The 17,507-nt window shown below is 37.5% G+C and overlaps 1 protein-coding gene across 2 annotated transcripts in view; it reads right to left on the reverse strand.

Moving 5' to 3' along the window:
- Positions 1–17,507, reverse strand: part of TTC29 (tetratricopeptide repeat domain 29) — a 137,611-nt gene that overhangs the window by 12,635 nt on the left and 107,469 nt on the right. The gene's annotated exons all lie outside the window — the stretch shown is intronic.

The raw sequence follows: 17,507 nt of genomic DNA on the forward strand, positions 1-17,507 counted from the left end.
CTGACTACCTTCACAGCACCAGAGGCCCGCCATGGGTACGGAGAGCTCAGCGAGTGTGCAGTAGTCTGGAACAGGCTTATGAAGTTAAGGGTGGAAATAAATATATACTTGAATCATTCTTCCAAGAAACTTCCATTCTAGCAAAGATGCCCTCAGAAAGGGTGTTGCAGCAGCTGCTAATCATGGAAGCTGCCCAGACAGAATAGTGTTGCTGGACAGTTGAAGAGGAGGGAAGGACTGTCCACCACCTTTCTACTCCAGCCCAGAGGCTTTAGTGCCTACTTGTTAATTTTTTGAAGAAGAACCCTTCAGGCTTCCTCCCACGATACCCATAGATATCCATCGAGCTACCTCGTTGTCTTCACACTCTCTTCTGCTAAAAGGCCAAATCAAACTTTTTTTGATAGTACTCAAGCAACTGTTATTGTGGCATTGCTTATTCTGCTGATCTCCTTGGCTGATTTTCCCAACGGAGTGAGATCAAGTCTAGTTCTCTTCACCAGGCATTGGGAAAAATAGTGTTGTTGGTTTCTCCCTCTTAGTTTTTGGATTTATGATCTTGTTCTTCCAGATGACACGTTAAGCATTGATGGGACAACTTAAAATGCCACTACTTGTCTTCTTCCCTCTTTATGGATAAGTACAGAACTCTAGTTTTCAGGCCAGTCATCCAGTTCTTTTGATGAGAAATAGATTCACATGAAAAAAAGATTACACTGAAAAACGGAAATGGATTTTCTGTTTTATTAGCAGTCAGCATACGACTTGTGAGCTACTTTAGAAAGTTATAGAACTACAGAAATTTTTAAGAACATGTAAGTAGGAGCTAGAATTTAAAAATAAATGCTCTGGCCAGTCTGGGCCTGATCCTCAAGTGGTATAGTCAGTGCGGCTTCACTGAAGTCAGCATGGTTATGCCAGCTATGCCAAACTCTTTCAAAACAGGTCTTTTAAAAAAATCTGACTTCAACAATTTTAAATTCACTTTGAATTATGCCATATGAATCACCTTTTTTTTTTTTTTTTTTTTGCTCTAGGAATAGCAGAGCTTCGAAACGTCCACCAGGCAAATAAATACACTCATGGTGTTCCCCTGCCACTCCAGTCCTAGACTGGTGACAGGAGTGAGATGAGAACCACTGCAGAATACTCTCAGCATGGCAGAGGCTTAACAAGGCTGCTGGGAAAAAGGACTTGGGCCTGAGGGAAGGAGAACAGAGACGGGCGATCTGACTTTTTTAGGGCCTCTCTCCCAGTGACAATGCAAGCAGAGAAGAGGAAGGGGGATACTAGTTGCTGAAAGGTTTCGTTGGCAGTCTGGTCCCTCACAGAGGCATTGGTGGAAGTGGGGGCAGACACCATTTCAGTTGCCGCTGCTGCCTTCTCCTCTTCGCTCCATCATGGCAGTGTAGTTTGAAGTGCCTTCCAAAGAGGCTGTAAATCGTATGAGGTCACCAGTTTGGAAATCAGGAAGGAATTTTTTCCCATGGGGAAATACTAAGAGTGATTTTTATTTTTTAAACTATTCCCACAATCTGGGCAATCCGGTTCAAAATTAACCTAAATTTGAAATTATCAAATTTTCCCCAGCAAGTAAACAAAGTAAATGTGGGCCTTGAGATGATTTCAGCTATCTGAAGCTACTACGGACCTGGTGACTCCTTGGCTGTACCATTAGCGCCTTCACGGGATGAAATGAGTGTCTTTTTGAGGTTGGATAAATCCCAAGCATTAGGCAGAAGACCTTGAGCAATAGTAATTTCGTAATTTAACGTCAGACCATATTCAAATGACCATTTGGTGCTTTGATAGAGAATCAGGTCTCCCCAACATAAAAAGTGAATAAACCTGCAACTTTCCTCTTAAAATCTATGATGGAGTCTATACGTTCTGACCAAACCATGTTCCAATCTCATCATGAAGCTCACGTGGTAAAGCAGATAAAATTTCTTGTTATATATTAGAATATGCCAGCTCTGCTTGGAAGTTTAAGAGTCTTCTAGCCAAGCCTCATCCCAGCAGAAGGAATACTTCACAGGCATGAATCCTGAAAACTGCCCTTCTTCCAATATCAGAGCATCAGTTTGATCCTAGTGTGCAAATTCATTTATTAGACATAAAAACTAAAAACTGTCCTTTTGCCTTCCTCTAGGTTCTGTTTAGGTTGTACCTAATCATATATTATGAAGCAGCTAAGAAGACTGTTTGCAGCATAAAGGAATAAAAACGCCAGCTGTTCACAGTGACTTTGATCTGTGCGTTTGTGCTGAACGCCACAGACTGCGCGAGTGTAAAGCCAGGCCATGGCACCCAGTAACAGCAACCACAGTCCCCTTTACGCGCCTCTTGAGCAACCGCATAAATTCAGTAGGCACAAAGAGGGCAAGGTGAGTCACACGCAAGCCTGGTAGGCAGACGGCTCCGAGTCAGCAAGCTGGGAAAGGTTTACTTGCCTGACTGCAAATCTCTCCGGTGAAGTGCTTGCTGTGGCTCTATTTAATTCTTAATCTTTGCTTCTCCGTTTAATTCCTGCCTGCTTTGGAGACCTGTTGTAATGCAGCAGTTAAAAAAATATTCACATGTACTGTTTGGCTTCCCCAAAGACCACTAACTTAACACGTAGGCCAAGACAGCTGAGCTTGGACTCCTAAGAAACCTAATCCAGGGTTTCCATCATCTCAGTTGTTGCCTTTCTTTCATTACAGTTTGACTGAGCCCCTAACGGATTCAGCTTTATAAAGTCAAAAAAAGAGGAAAAGAAAGCAATTTATTCATGTTTCACTAGAGCTCACAGAAGACATGAAATTTCTCTAAAAATGCAAATTATCTTGTGCCACACAAGTGAGACTGGGCAGCTAAAGCTCTTAGAGGAATGCTCTTTCCCAGGGCTAATGTTTTTATACCCAGTGATTGAATAAATCGATCCCTTTGTTATCACATCCCTTTTACTCTCTTTTTTTTCTCCAGAAGAATGCAACCAAAGGTACCGAAGCACCCTTTCTAACTCTAAGAAAATTGATTATGCGTGTTAATTTTGCTTTTAATCCCAGACATATCAAAATAAACACCATAAACATGTGTCTCAGAAATCAATATCTCTTAACCATCAAGTTGGTAAAAACAAGGATTTAGTAAGAATCCAAGATGTAAAAGACTAATGTACAAACTAAGCCCTTATTTATGTAATGTGCCTTTATACAAGCTCAATATAAACCTGAAAGAAACTATTTCAGGAGAGCAGAAATGGTTTACTTGCACTGCATCAAAAATGACCCCATAAGACCTCCTTTACTGAGATGGCCCAGATATTTAATGTGAACATATGTTTTTAAAGGATTTCTTGTCTTATGTCCAGTCATTCTTGTTAATTCATGGGACAGCACACTGCAGATGTGCTCTTTTTATGTTACATAAAGCAAAAATTACATTTAACAAGTGTAAGGTTGGTCATAAAAAATAAATAAAAATAGACTCTTAAAAGCTAGGAAATCACAAAGTGAAGCTATCAGTCATTCTTATTGAGAAGGGTGAGGACAATGTGAAATAAAACTTGCACATCTACGAACAGACATTCCTAAAATGCCAGCACTTGGCTGTTATTTCACATTCTCTATAGGTTGCTTTCATCAGCACAGTATTTCTTCCTTTAGGGGAAGCTGCAATGTACTTTTTCATTAGATGCACTTTTTTAGTCACCGACTTCAATTTTAATAGTAATGAAATTAAATATTTTGAACTTACCCGCAAGTTTCTGTGCATGTGAAAGAATAGGAAACAAATTCAATATTAGCTTTTGAGTGTTTTACTTCTGATTCTTGAGATCCTTAACAGAAGTATTCATGAATGTAACTGTTTAAGAGGCAATTAAAATGACTTTTACAACGATTAGTTTTCTAATAATAACCCAAGTCTATTGATCTGCGCACCTTATTGGTATTTATACCAATTATACCAATACTATTGGTATTTAATGCCGAATGGTTTTACCCCTTCCTCACGGCAGAGGAAATATGCAATACTTCTTCAAAGAAGGAATATTCTCTTCAATTTTTGACTGACAGTAAAGATATCCATCCTGCATACACCATTTCTAGCCAAACTCTATTCTCTGTCAAACCTCCTCTGCTTTGGATGGCACAGACAAAGACTTACTATAAGGAATTTCTCATCAGAAGCTACAGTTACAGATTTGGTACAATATAAATTCAGGCCAAGACATGGAATCAAAGTGACTTTAGAGGCAGGGAGGTCAGATTTCTTTCTATCAACACACAGAAGGCAGACAGAGAAGCTGGTCTTTTGGACCACTCGTCATTGTTTGACGCTATCAAAAACTGCTGTCTCACCTCAACAGGACGGATAAAGTCCATAATAAAGTGTAAGTCAACAGTGAGACTAACACAGTTTGCATCTTTCCCGAAAGTGGGCACCTGCAGATTAACCCAATGCCAGCACCAGCCCTGTCGCTTGCAAAGCTCCACGAGGATTAATCCTCCTTTTGGTCCTTGTGCACCGCCGCGAAGGGGAAGGATCGCACTAGACAGCATCCACTGCCAGCAGTCTGCAAGCGACGCGCACAGGTCAAGCAACTTGGATTGTCAGTCTGAAGCACAACCGAATGTCTCGTTTTGATGCGTTATTCATGATGTTATTGACAATGTTATCTGATTCAGACCAGAATGACTACATCTGTGGAGACATCTGCACGCTAAGCTACATCATTTCTGAATTTTGGGCAGTCTTTCTTACTACTCATTATTCTAGATGTCTCAGTGAAACTCAGAAAGGGGAATCATTCTGCAATCTGCCAGGACATTGGTAGTTTTGAGATCACCAAGTCAAATCAGCCAAATTAAAAGGATATCCAAAAATTAAAGTCTTCTGAAATACACATCTTCTTGATATAATCAGATTCACAGCATTGTTTGAAATGGTAAAAGAGCTTCATAATTAACAGTAATATGGAAAGGCAAGTTTGCATGTCACAGAGAGCTATGTTTACAACCACTCAATTCCTTGGAAGTTTAAATAATGCTGTAGCAAGGCAGAATATTTTATTATAGTTTATTCTGACATTCAATTCTATACACAAACAAAAAGATTTACTAATAAATAATAACTACAGCTTCTGCCATTTTAAATGTGCTTTTAGTAAGAAGCTTAAATTATGAAATGAGGAAGATTTATTTTGAGGAGTTCAGAATCTCCTTAGGGACAACTAAATTTATTAAAATAATGCTAATTAATTAATTATTTTATATATAGTATCTTTGCTAAGGAAATATCTATTCACCCAAATCAAAGGTAAACCAACATCTTAGCATGAGCTGCATCAATGCCAAATTAGTGGCTAAGGAGAGGATTGAATCCTGACTTTGTAAAACTTTAGAAGTTTCTTCATTAACTACTGAGGGATTGGTAGTAAATGGTTATAATTTCAATAATCTGAGCCCAATTTTTCCATTGGGGCAACTAAAACATGATAACTCCAATAAAACATTTTCTGTACTGCAGGATATACTCTGGAAAACTTTAGGTTAAGGTTTTTACCTTGCACTCAAGCCACCAAGGCAATTTAAAATATTAAGAGTATATTTGTATTCCATCTATCCCTTGCTATGCTAAGATCACATTTAAAATTTTCTTCTAAAGCTGTTATTAAAAAAAAGGGGGGGGGGAAGGGGAGGAAAAGCAAACTAACAAGGTCCTCAATAGTCTTAAAACAGACCATAAAGAAGCAAGTTAGTAGAAGGACTTCCCCTGTGGCTTCTTCCAAGCCAGAGCATCATCCTATTTCATAGCTGGAATAACAGGAGAAATGCTTCCAAAAGCCCTGACCACTCTTCGTTATTATCTGTACTACTTGTGGATGTTAGAGGCCAGAAGCCCAGGCCATGTAAAAGACCTGCTGTCTTATAAGATGACTTTGCTTTGGTAGGTTGAAGAGTGGGGGGAGGAGTGGACCAATCGATATGATCCTACTCTTTGAAAGCTGCAGAAGATTACTCTGCTGAACCCAAATTATTTGACTCTTATAGCTAAGAATTCATTCTGGTATAATTAAAGTACCTAAAAATTCTTACTTTCTCATCATCCAATCTCTTTTTCTTAAAATACCTGTACATTCTTTTTTTTGGTATTACTTACACTGATCTTAATTTTTAAGCAAAATCCTAGGGATCTTGCAGCAAAAAGTGATCAATTTTTAAAACACCTGTTTTTTTGTGTTATAACCCAAAGATAGTAAAGGACAAAAAATAAGGAGAGACACAATCTAGATAAAAAGTAAAGTTATCAAGTATGCCTGGTGTGTCATTTTATTAGAACAATTGCTGCTCTTCTAGTTGGTGCAGATTAAGACAGCCCAAATGCTGTTCTACGCTAGCTCCCCATAAAGACAGGAGAGCTCAGCATCTTGAACGTAGGGCAGCTATTAGGGGAATAACAAGCTACTTTGAGAGACTGTCTCCCAAAACCAGAGACAGTCCAGTTGATGCCTTGACTGGCATCAAGAAGTGCCTGAGAACCTCATTTTTTTCAGTGAATGGCCTTGAATCAAAATCCCCTGGATTTTTAGCATCACAGACTAACTGTAGCATTCGCATGCAGTAATCTTGCTCATTAAGGTATAAAGTTCTATTTAACACAAGTCTCTCATGCTTTATTTTTAGGGTTTCTTCCAAACTTCACTCCTTTTAATTTCTGGCCAAAACCTACTAATGGGCCAGTTCATAAATATCTGTTCTTGTGTCAATATTATCCTTCAGTTTGAAAGAATAACTAACTTGGTGTTTACTCATGTGTGTGTGTGTGTGTGTGTGTGTGTGTGTGTGTGTGTATGTATGTGTATGCATGCACACACACGCCCAGAGTAATTCTACTAACTACAGTGGGATTTGGAACATGCACTAAGTATTTCTTGCATTGTACACAGAGCTTACACCAGCAAGTTTAAAAGGGCATGTACATCTGTATGTTAAAATTTTGTTTTTAATAATACATTATGATGCTACTTAACAAGCACTAACTTGAAAGCAAATAGGTCTTATATCAGCAGACAAAGTCTTAATCAATATAAAAATGTTATATAATATCTATCTAAGGCTACATTTTTACCTCTCTGCTTTCATGCATTGCTCTTTTTAAATGTAGGTCTTGACTATTTAAAGAAAGTAATAACAAAAAAAAAAAGCTAGCAAACTTAGGACATGGTAAAGTAAAAGACTAAAAGATAAGCTGTTGAAAAAGGAAGGGAAATTTTAGTAGTGTTCTTCAAAAATTTTTAAACAAATCATGATATATCTTAATTCAAATATGTATCATACACTTGTGAGAAAAAATAATTTGGTAAAAAATTAATATGCTAGCTTTAAAGGTAACTTTGAAAGCTCACACAATATATCACAAAGCTCGCATTAGATCTTCTGAAATCTCCAAAACAAATTAGCAAACTTGGAGCCTTTTATAAACACAAGATCACCCAAAAGATTAAAGAATCATAAACCAAGCTTTCCATTTCTTGCAATTTTTTTCCCCCCTTCTCAGTGACCGGGTGAAATTTGTAGAAGACACAAATCTTTCCTTCTTAGAAGGCTGACACTTTCTATTGCTTTGTTATATTTATGCATCCCAAATTCGTTCTCACTCTTCCTCTCTCTCTCTGTCAAGTACCCAGAGAATCCCTGGGTAGCTTCACTCAACAGTTCCCTCCATTTGTTTCCTCAAAGAGGTTCAAATTTTTCCTCTAGTGACTGATCAATAATGAATGCAGTGGTATTTGCCTGAGTCGGCAGACAACCTGAAGCAATGTCTCTTGAGGAGTAAGCTTCTTCCTCTCCTAATTTGATTAGGATGTTATCTCTAAATCCCAATGATGACATTTTGCTATCAAGTTGAACCACTTTGTCTCTGATTATTTAACATGTGTGTTAGTGAAGTCCCCATGAAGAAAGAAGATGGAAGAAAACCCTAAAGATAACAAGAATGTGAAGAGGAGAATGAAGGAAGAAAAAGTGGAAAAGACAATGCAATTTTTTCAGTAAGTAATGAATAAGTGCAGTGAAGAAACAGCAAGTCACTAGAAGCTTAGTTACCACATAAAGGTTGTATTCTACAGCTGATTACTGTGGAAGCTTCCCCTGGGCCTCCCAATATGCAAAAGAAGGAAAGGACTTAGGTCTCTAACACATAGTTCTTAATTAAAAGCAGAATCAGGGTCTCTGTAGTTCGATATTCCTGGCAGAAGTTCTCCCGAATAGCACAGTCGAACGTAGCTGCCTTGCAATCACTCTGTATTCTGCTCATTCGCCGCTGATACAGAAACCTGCTCACTGTTATCATCTGAGAACATCAACTTGATACTGTCACTGTACCCTAATATAGCCAATGACTACCAGTTTTTAATCTGAGTTCTAATGTTAACTTTCATAATGCCAAAATATTGAAGACAATTTCCTAAAATATAAAAGTTGAAAGAATTCAGGGTGTAGGCATAAAAATATGTCTTAGTCCATTGCTTTATTTTATGAGGACTACACAAAGGTACCAGAGAGCAGAATTTAGACACCATGTCTCAACACAGATTGCATTATTTTCCTATTTCTATTTATGTCCTTACAACAAAATAGTGCAAAAGAGTGTAACTGCATATTTCTTTTAAAGTTTCCATGGGGGAAAAAAAAAAAAAAAAAAGAGTTCAAAGAGTGCTCAAGGAACAGAAGACCACAGCAGAAAGGCTCAAGTTCTTGTGATGGTGTTCACTAAGGAAGAACTTCAGCAGAGATCTACAGCTGCAACTTTATTTACTGGATATGAATCAGAGGAACGGTACCAAACCAAAATACCAGTGGAAGAGGTTTACAACAAACCGAGAACAGAATCGCTGCAAGAAGTGGTATTTGCTCAAGAGGTTTAAAGAACTCAGACATAAGTATTGCTTAAATTGGCCTCAATACCAGAGAGTATGAAATGCTAAACATGACATTAATTAAAAACAAAAATGTTCCATGGGAGCATACACCAGTAAAAGTCTGACTTCCATACTACACAAATTAGTTGTAACTATAATAAAGGACTATCTATCATAAAATGATGAAACACAGTGAATAAAAATGTTATAATGGGGGGGAAAAAAACCCCCAGAGGCTTCATGAGGTTGTTCTTTTGAGGAATCAGCAAGGATCTGGAGGAATATTATCTACTTGATTAGATTCCCAGAATGGTTCAGATATTTTCTCTGGATTAATAACTGCTTAAGGGAGGAAACAAAGCTAAGAATAAATTGGATTGATTTTCACTATGAAGAGAAGTATAGTAGTGAAATACAACAGGGATCTATGGCAAAATTTGTACTGTTAAACATTAAAAAAAATTAAAAATGTTAGTGAACAGCCACGTGACAGAATCTGCTGCTGATACAAAATTACACAGGACAGTCAAAATTAAAACTGTGAGGAACTTCAAAGGATTTCATGACTGGGCAATAACGCATCAGATAAAATTCAATGTTGATAAATGCAAATTAATGCACATGTGGAAACTTCTGCACAGAAAGATTGCAAGCTTCAGCTTGCTAGGAAGATGACTGATGGTGGGATATAAAGAGGTATACAGATTTTCACAAGTGGCATGAAGAAAGGGAGAGGGAAGTGATTATTCAGTGCTTCTCATGGAACACAAGTTGAGGAGCACCAACTGAAACTGCAAAACCAGGGGCTTAAGACAGATTCAAGGAAGCTATTTTTTTTTTCAATCACATGACATTCATTGCAATGAGGTATCTTGGGTGTCAAAGCTATGCAATGGTTTGAAATACACTGGGCAAGTTCATGGACAAATGCAAGAAGGCCTATTAAACATAATGGGATCTATATTCAACCTCTGCTTCAAAAAAGTGCCTAACTTGCAGGTAGCTGAAAGAGAATACCAGATAGAAGCATTATGTCCTATTTGCCCTCTTCCTACGTCTTTTCCTAACCTATTAGTCACTGCCAGAGATACCAGACTAGATGGATGTTTGATCTGGCCTACTACAGTCATTTTTTCAGCATATTGTATTACCTTTAGAAAAGCATGAGCATTTGTGGAGATTAGGGAAGGGCTAACCTTAAAAAAAAAAAAAGAAAGAACAAAAGAAAAGAAAAGAAAAAGACACCCTACCTGGAAATTTTCCAGTTGTTCACTGCATGAAATTGGACTTAACTTTACTCCTGCTAAACACTATCCCAGGGTTTTGATCACTCTCTCAATTCTGTATTTTGGTCATTGTACCCAGCCTATTAAACTTGACATTTTCTTAGCAATAACACCTATTTGGCTTTCATTCAAAAGCTACTAACAAATGATGGTATATGAGCACTGATCTTTTCAAGATACTCAGTGGCTAGTTTTACTGGCAAAAATTACACTAGTTCTACCTGTTGTGCTAACATAAAGGCATTCAGACTTTTTCCACAGCTATTATCTGCAACAAAGCGTAACAGCATTGTCACGGAAGGACTGGACGTTACGCTATTATCTAGATATTTTACCCAAGGGCTAGAGAGTGGACAGCTATTTCAGAGAAGAGCCCTTGCTCTACACACTAAAATTGGGAGCACACGGCCTGTTATGTGCTGAAATTCCCAGCCAAAGCACTGATATTTAAAAACAGAAGCCCCATTTCCTAGACTGCGTGGAGTTTACAGGCTCGTCTTCAGCTTGTAGATCATCTGCAGCAGCCCTGTGGGAGGATAGCTTTTATAAATAAAATATTTGTGAACAGCAATAGTCACAGCATTATTACAAACTCCAAAAAAAGATATCAAAGGGCACTGTTGCATGTGTTGAGCAACAAGTCTGCATTTTTTTCCTCCCTGAGCAGTTGTGTCCTTCAATACTAGGCCCAGAAGCAAGATTTTTTAAGGTAGTCTAAAATACAGTACAGGACATATTTTTAATAAACTGATGATACTACTTTTGTATATGTGGAATTAATTTCACCTAGCAAATTAATTGCTGCTGTTATTATTTTTACTTACATTGCATTTGACTAAGGATCCTTGCTTAGTCCCTAACTGCCCTTTTCCAATAAAAGTGTGAAAGGCTGAGAAATCCTCTTAAAATGAGGGAAAACAGCTGTCCTCAGATTTGGCAAAGCCCTGGGCTGTCCGGGCCTCCACACACATGTTGGCTCTAGTTCAGGCTCCTGCATTTCTGGCGGAGTGACCCAAAGCAATCGTGGCAGGACCATGGAGACTGGTGATGGGTAAGAAGGAGTCAGCAGGAAAATGAACGCAGCTCTGGACTGAATAATCTGTTAACAGAGTCTCCATCAGTGTCTGGAAAGTTGACAACGTGCATCTATCTCCACGCTTCGCCGCCTTTTCTTCTTTTGCTCGTTATATATCCACTGTCCTCGTCTGTTAGGAACTTTGATCCACTGGGGAAGCACTGGTCCACGAGGCCACAGAAATGGTCCACAGAAAAGTGTTTTTTAATTAAAATGTGGTTGTGAAGACTGCATGGTAGTCTGCAATGCATCTGAAGCTTGACAACACTACACTGTCCCAATGACTTGGGAACGGCTGCTTTATGCAGATGTCCCCTGTTCGCGTGGGAGAAGACTGATTCCTAAGTCATGGCGTAGGCGGGGAGCACTTGGCTTAAGGTTTCATATTGTCTCTGGTCAAGCAAAACTCCAAGAATTTCAAGATTTGCATGTTATAAAATGGCATTAATGGAAAAAAAATAAACCTCCTATACTGTTCTCTCTACTATCAAACATTCTCAATTTATAGAAACTTGTATTCAGATGGAAGTGCTAAAACTTAAATATTCATAAATAATGTTTATAATGTATTTATTTACAATTTACATTGAAAAAAGTGACAAACTATAAATATGCATAAACGGATGGAAAGCTAGTTCATCAAAATACATCATCCAGCATGAAGTACATGCCAGCAATGAGTCTGCCAGATGCAGAGCCAGTAATACAATACGATATGCAATCTTAGTTCTTTCTAAATAGACCATTACAGTGAGTTGATTAATGAGAAAAGCAAGGATGATCCAAGAGCATGCTTTGGGATTAAATATTACTACCAGACCTGCACATCATTCAGTAAAACCTGGCTGGATTTTTAGTCCTTTTAAGTACTGTTATTGTATCACAGGCCAGACTTTCAGAGATGCTATTACTGGGACAAATACCCATATTGATCTTGCTCTTTCCTCACACACAATGGCATTAGCTTAGCTCAAAGACAGTAAAATATTGTTGAGCCTTGGTTTTGCATGGTCACCAAATGTAAGTCCTATGAGTGGCAGTAACATATGATAAAAATTTTACAATAATCTTTGGAATTTTTAGGATAATGCACGATAAATGTAGTGATCCTTGTAAACCAATGGATTTGTACACAAATTTGGGCTGAGTTTTCAGAAATATTTAACTTTCATGCTAAATAAAGACATCTAAATCTCCTTTCAGACAATAACGTAGTATGACTTTTCCTTTTGAGGTTCAAAGTACCTCTGGATCTCATGAAGGGACCAGTGTTTCAAAAAATTCTACTCATTTTCATCTGCTGTACTCATGTACAAGTGCTCAGATCGGTTCCCAGCAGTTACTGTCCACAGCAAAGCCTGACCGCCTTGTCCCAGAAGGGCTGCACATCCTTCCCTTAGAATGCTGAAATTCATTATTTTTTAGAGAAAGCGCCTACCTCGAGGTCCCAAAAAGAGAATCACCATCTCTGTCTGTGACTAACATGTATCCTGTTAAAGCTATTTTCATGACTTCAGTGATACATTTTGTAAAACATGGTTAATGCTATGTCCATTCTCAGGTAACAAGAGTATCTTTAGAACAAGTCTATTCAAGTAAGCTTCCAAGGCAGATTTTGTTCACCGCATACATTATCAGTGTTGAAATAGCAACTACACAGAATATTCCTGGATAATATTACTTGAGCTGGGGGTCAGAGCTGCCTTGTATTCCTTTGGGTTGATTGTGGGAGTTGGAGAAGACTTTAGCTGAGCATTTTCCCTAAACAGTTCTTCTTCTCCTCTCTCTCTCTCTCTTTTTTTTTTTTAAATAGACTTGTGTCTGTTTTTCCCCTTTCACTTACTCTATCTTTGGTGTAGTGTAGTATACATAATTTAAATAACCAGGGAATCTCTCTGGGCTCAAAACCACCTGCTGGCTTATATTAGCTAATTAATGGTGATTTATCCAAGTTACTAATTTGAGTGGAGCTGATTGCCTTTAGGAATTTTGTGAACGTTGTAAGAATTTTGATTATAATTATGCTTATTTGATGGGCAGTCTACTTAAAATACTTAAAAAAAAAAAAAAAGTATTTGCCTGCCAGCAGATTTTTAACTATGTCAAATAAATGACTTTGTGTTGTTTTCTGGTTGAGATCATGTATTCAGGTAGTTTGTTTATCCTGCTATTCTACTTTATCTTTGACTCTCTCTTGTTTTCTCTTATATTAGGGTTTATTTGCCTAGCTTCAAAACAGTGACTGCTTGAAAAAATAGTACTGATCTTGAATCTGCAGAGCTTAATCATTTTCACAAAAACTAATATAACAGATTAATTTTAGCCAAACTTCTCTGTCATGCTGGCCTGATTCCCAGGGCCTGAAAGTGTGAATTTAATGGTGGAACAATGTCTGAGGTAAGAATACAATAGAAAACTCTCAGCAGTATATCTATTGGATCAGTGTAATTTCTTTTTTCTCTACTGGTCTCGATGTCTCTTAAGGCAGTCTACTCTGCAGACAGCCAAGGAGGCTAGCCTTCTCTTTTACTGTGATCCCAGTGCTACTTATACTAGACAAAGAATCAACTCTCTAGATAAGGTAAACAGTAGATGTCTGTTAAACACACAATCCTAGAGGAGAGTTTACTCTATTAACAAATGTATTCTTTTGCTATGAATTTCAGAGGACACTACTACAAGGTTTATCCCGATGACCAGAAAATAATTAAAATATGGCCATATTATCATCACTTTTTAACCTCCAAAGGATTTTCTTAACCATTTTCAGGAATTAAAAATGAAGATTAATACATCACATTCTCTAGAAAGTGGTGAGAACCTCGTGATAGATATGTTAGCTTCCAGTGCACATTTTGACAGAACTACAGTGTTCACAAAACTGAAGCAATTGTTTCCAATGTAACTTGTGCATAAGAGTTTCTACTCATTTTTGTTGCTGCTGCATATGCTAGCAAAGAAATACTTGTGTTGTTTAAATTCCCTCTGCTGAAACTTATATGATAAAGGAAACCTCTAGGACATGATCACGCATAAATGTGCTCTCACAGATCCTTCCTTATAGGAAGCTTTCTGACAAAGCCTAGCCTATGCTGATGAGATGGAAGAAATTATAGACAAACTTCCTCAACTTATTCCTCAACAACAACAACTCCTCAACAGCTATTTTTTTTTTTTGAGAAAGTACATAAAAGCTCCAATTTATAGACACTGCATCTTTAAAACTGAAGTACTATACTTGGGCATTTAACATCGCATCTTAGACCTAAATCCAAGAAGTACAAAAAAAAAAAAAACAAAAAAACAAAAAACAAAAATGGTACTGGAATAATACTTCAGATCAGAATCAACTGTACTTAAACCATTTTGACAGGTGTTTGTCTAACACATTCTTTAAAAACTTTCAGAAATACAGATTCCATTCCCTCCCTTGGCTTCCTATAAATAAAGTGTATATTTCCACTGGGAGTTACGAGTAATCAACATCTCAAACTGCTTTAAATATTAAGGCATGGATTTCATTGCGTAATTATAAGTAGCCAATATTAAAGAGATCTGACCTGATGTTTGAGGAAGCTCTTTTCTTGAATAATGAAAGATTAAGAGAATGATTAATGAAGAACTCTGCTCTTCTGTGATTATTTAAGAAACAATAAAAAAACATAACAGAGAGGAAAAGCAAATTGCCAGCATTTACAAAGCACATCAGTGGCAGAAAGATAAATAAAATTCCTATCTCATACAACAACCTCCAGTGCCTTATCCTCTGCAGATACACTCTCTATACGCTTTTCCGATAGTCTGAGTCCTTCCGGTGCTGTCAGATGTTGCTTAGTATGAAAATTGGATTTCACCATTTTTGCCCAGGTTAGACTTCTCTTAATTGTTAAGTTATTCTTCTCTGAATAATACACAATGAAATAAAACAGAGAAATTCAGAGAAATTTTTTTCACTGCTCATTCCTTTAAAAGAAATTCTGTAAGTTTGTGGAATCACGAGCAGCTTGAACACTGGTGCACGCTTGTGATCTACAGTTTCATATGCCTGTAGGTCTAACTCTTAGAATGTATTTTTGATGACAAAAAGCATGGTGAAGGATGATGATTTTTACTGTAACTGTAATTACCTTCTTGCTAAGTAAAAAGGGAGACAAGGGGCAGAGATGTTATAGCTCACTTCTGTGGTTGAACTTGTTCAGCTACATCACAACAAAAGCCGCAGAGCCTCGTCTTCTACTAGACCTTACAGCAAAGTAACTAATGTGACTGACTGTTAGCTTTTTCACTAAAAAACCCCAAAACAACACAAAACCAAAAAACCCACCTTTTTTTGGCAGAGAAGACAAAGCCAGCTCTGTCTCCCTGGTTTCTCTACAGTCTTTGATCTCTTAATTCCCCTTTCTCCCTTCCCTTGATGTTCTGGTCTCTCTGATCTCTGTTGATCGCTACCATGTATGTCCGCATAATCTCCTACTCGCAACATCAGGACAGCCAGAGCCTCATTCTTCCTTTCTGGCTGCCATCCATTCCTTTGGACACACAGTGCTAGACAGTCCCAGGGTCTCGTTTTAGACCAGTCCATCAGCGATGTTCTGCAGGGCTTTTCTTGATTATGACTCCACAAATGTGATGCATATGTCAGTGAATCATGCCCATGAACAGCAGATTTATGAGATTTTACAATCGTGAAAGCTATGTAAAAGGAAATACAAAGGAAACTTTGTTGCCTCATCTCATTTTTAAGGTATTGTATGAGTTTGAGTTTTGCTTAAGACACTGATAATATAATGCTTTTCTAATAACTTTTTGATGTGTTTATTTACTATTTGCCCAATATACAAGGCCTAATCATTCAGTCACTAATTGACTGAGAGGATAAATAGCAAAATTTTAAAAAACATGAGATACATGAAGTGCCTTTATTTTATTTGCCATCACCAAGTACTAAAGGAAGAAATCAAAGTACAAATTACATACAATAACCTCAAAATCTGCTGCACTCCACATTCAGAACAACAATTTATTGAAATATATAGAGAGCATTGTTTGTGATACATAGAAAATGCATGCTTATTGATAGTCCATATTATTTTTATCCTCATTTCAGTTTCCCCTCCCCAAAAATGAATATTCTGACTAATGAAATTAATTTTTATTTAGCTGAAGAGCCATGATTAGCACACTGCTGAACGGGAGGAAATTATCTTCATGTCTCTAACTCCTTCACAACAGCGAAACAAATAAAATTGGAATTTAAATCTCTGAAGAAGGAATGAGCCAAACTGCTCATCTACAGAATGTATTTTATTTAGACTGTATTCACATTTAAAACATCTAGGACTGATCAGTATTTTGAACGGGGAACATACTTCAGAAATGAACTATGCAGCTTTGGACTTATCTTTTTTTTTTTTTTAAAGATTTTCTTGTGAGAAAACACACTTTAATTCATAGCTACTGTCTTGTACAATGTACTTATTAAAAACAGCATATCCCTGTAGCCCAGAGGGCTGACAGCTTCCTCCAAAGCTGTACTGCTGCTCTAAGCTAACCTCCAGGGGCTACTCGAGAGTGATGCAGCCTTCATCCCCTCCTACAGAGTCTGAACTATCTTACTTACAACATGCTCAACCTCAGCTATCCAGAGAAATGTTATTCCTAAGGTGGCTACTCAACTTCTAGTAGAGCTGCAGTTTGCTAAGCACAGAGCAGGGAGAAAAAAAAAAACAAAACACCAATCATAAAGAAAAAAAAAAATCAAACACAACTTCATGAAAGAATAAGAGCATGGATTCAGTGTAACTGAGGGCTTTCTTCCCCCCTCATGTTCAGACACAGGTACGTTTGCTTCTGTTACATCACTCATCCTCGACTTTTTATCTCACATGATGAAAATATAACAAAGAAATAAAACTGCCAAACTCTGAGCCTTATGACTGAGACATGGAATGCTTGCAGACAGCACTGAAGAACAAAAAAAAGCGCTGAACAAATTCAGTTCAAATAGGCTGATCATATCCTGAGGTACAGCTAGAGCTTTTTTGTTGTTGTCTGTTAAAAGTGGCATAAAATCTGTAGAGATCTTTTTCTCCAAAGATGATAATTCCTAGTTTACTAGATACACTGTTTTACTTTGCATGAACACCCTCTTTGACATTAAGTTCAGCCTTCAGGCTAGCATCACTTATCTCTGTTTATAAAAAAAACCCTTATATTTGACTGTCAGATTTATTATTTC

The sequence above is a fragment of the Dromaius novaehollandiae genome, chromosome 4, assembly GCF_036370855.1.
Source record: "Dromaius novaehollandiae isolate bDroNov1 chromosome 4, bDroNov1.hap1, whole genome shotgun sequence".
In the NCBI taxonomy this organism is placed as follows: Eukaryota; Metazoa; Chordata; class Aves; order Casuariiformes; family Dromaiidae; genus Dromaius; species Dromaius novaehollandiae.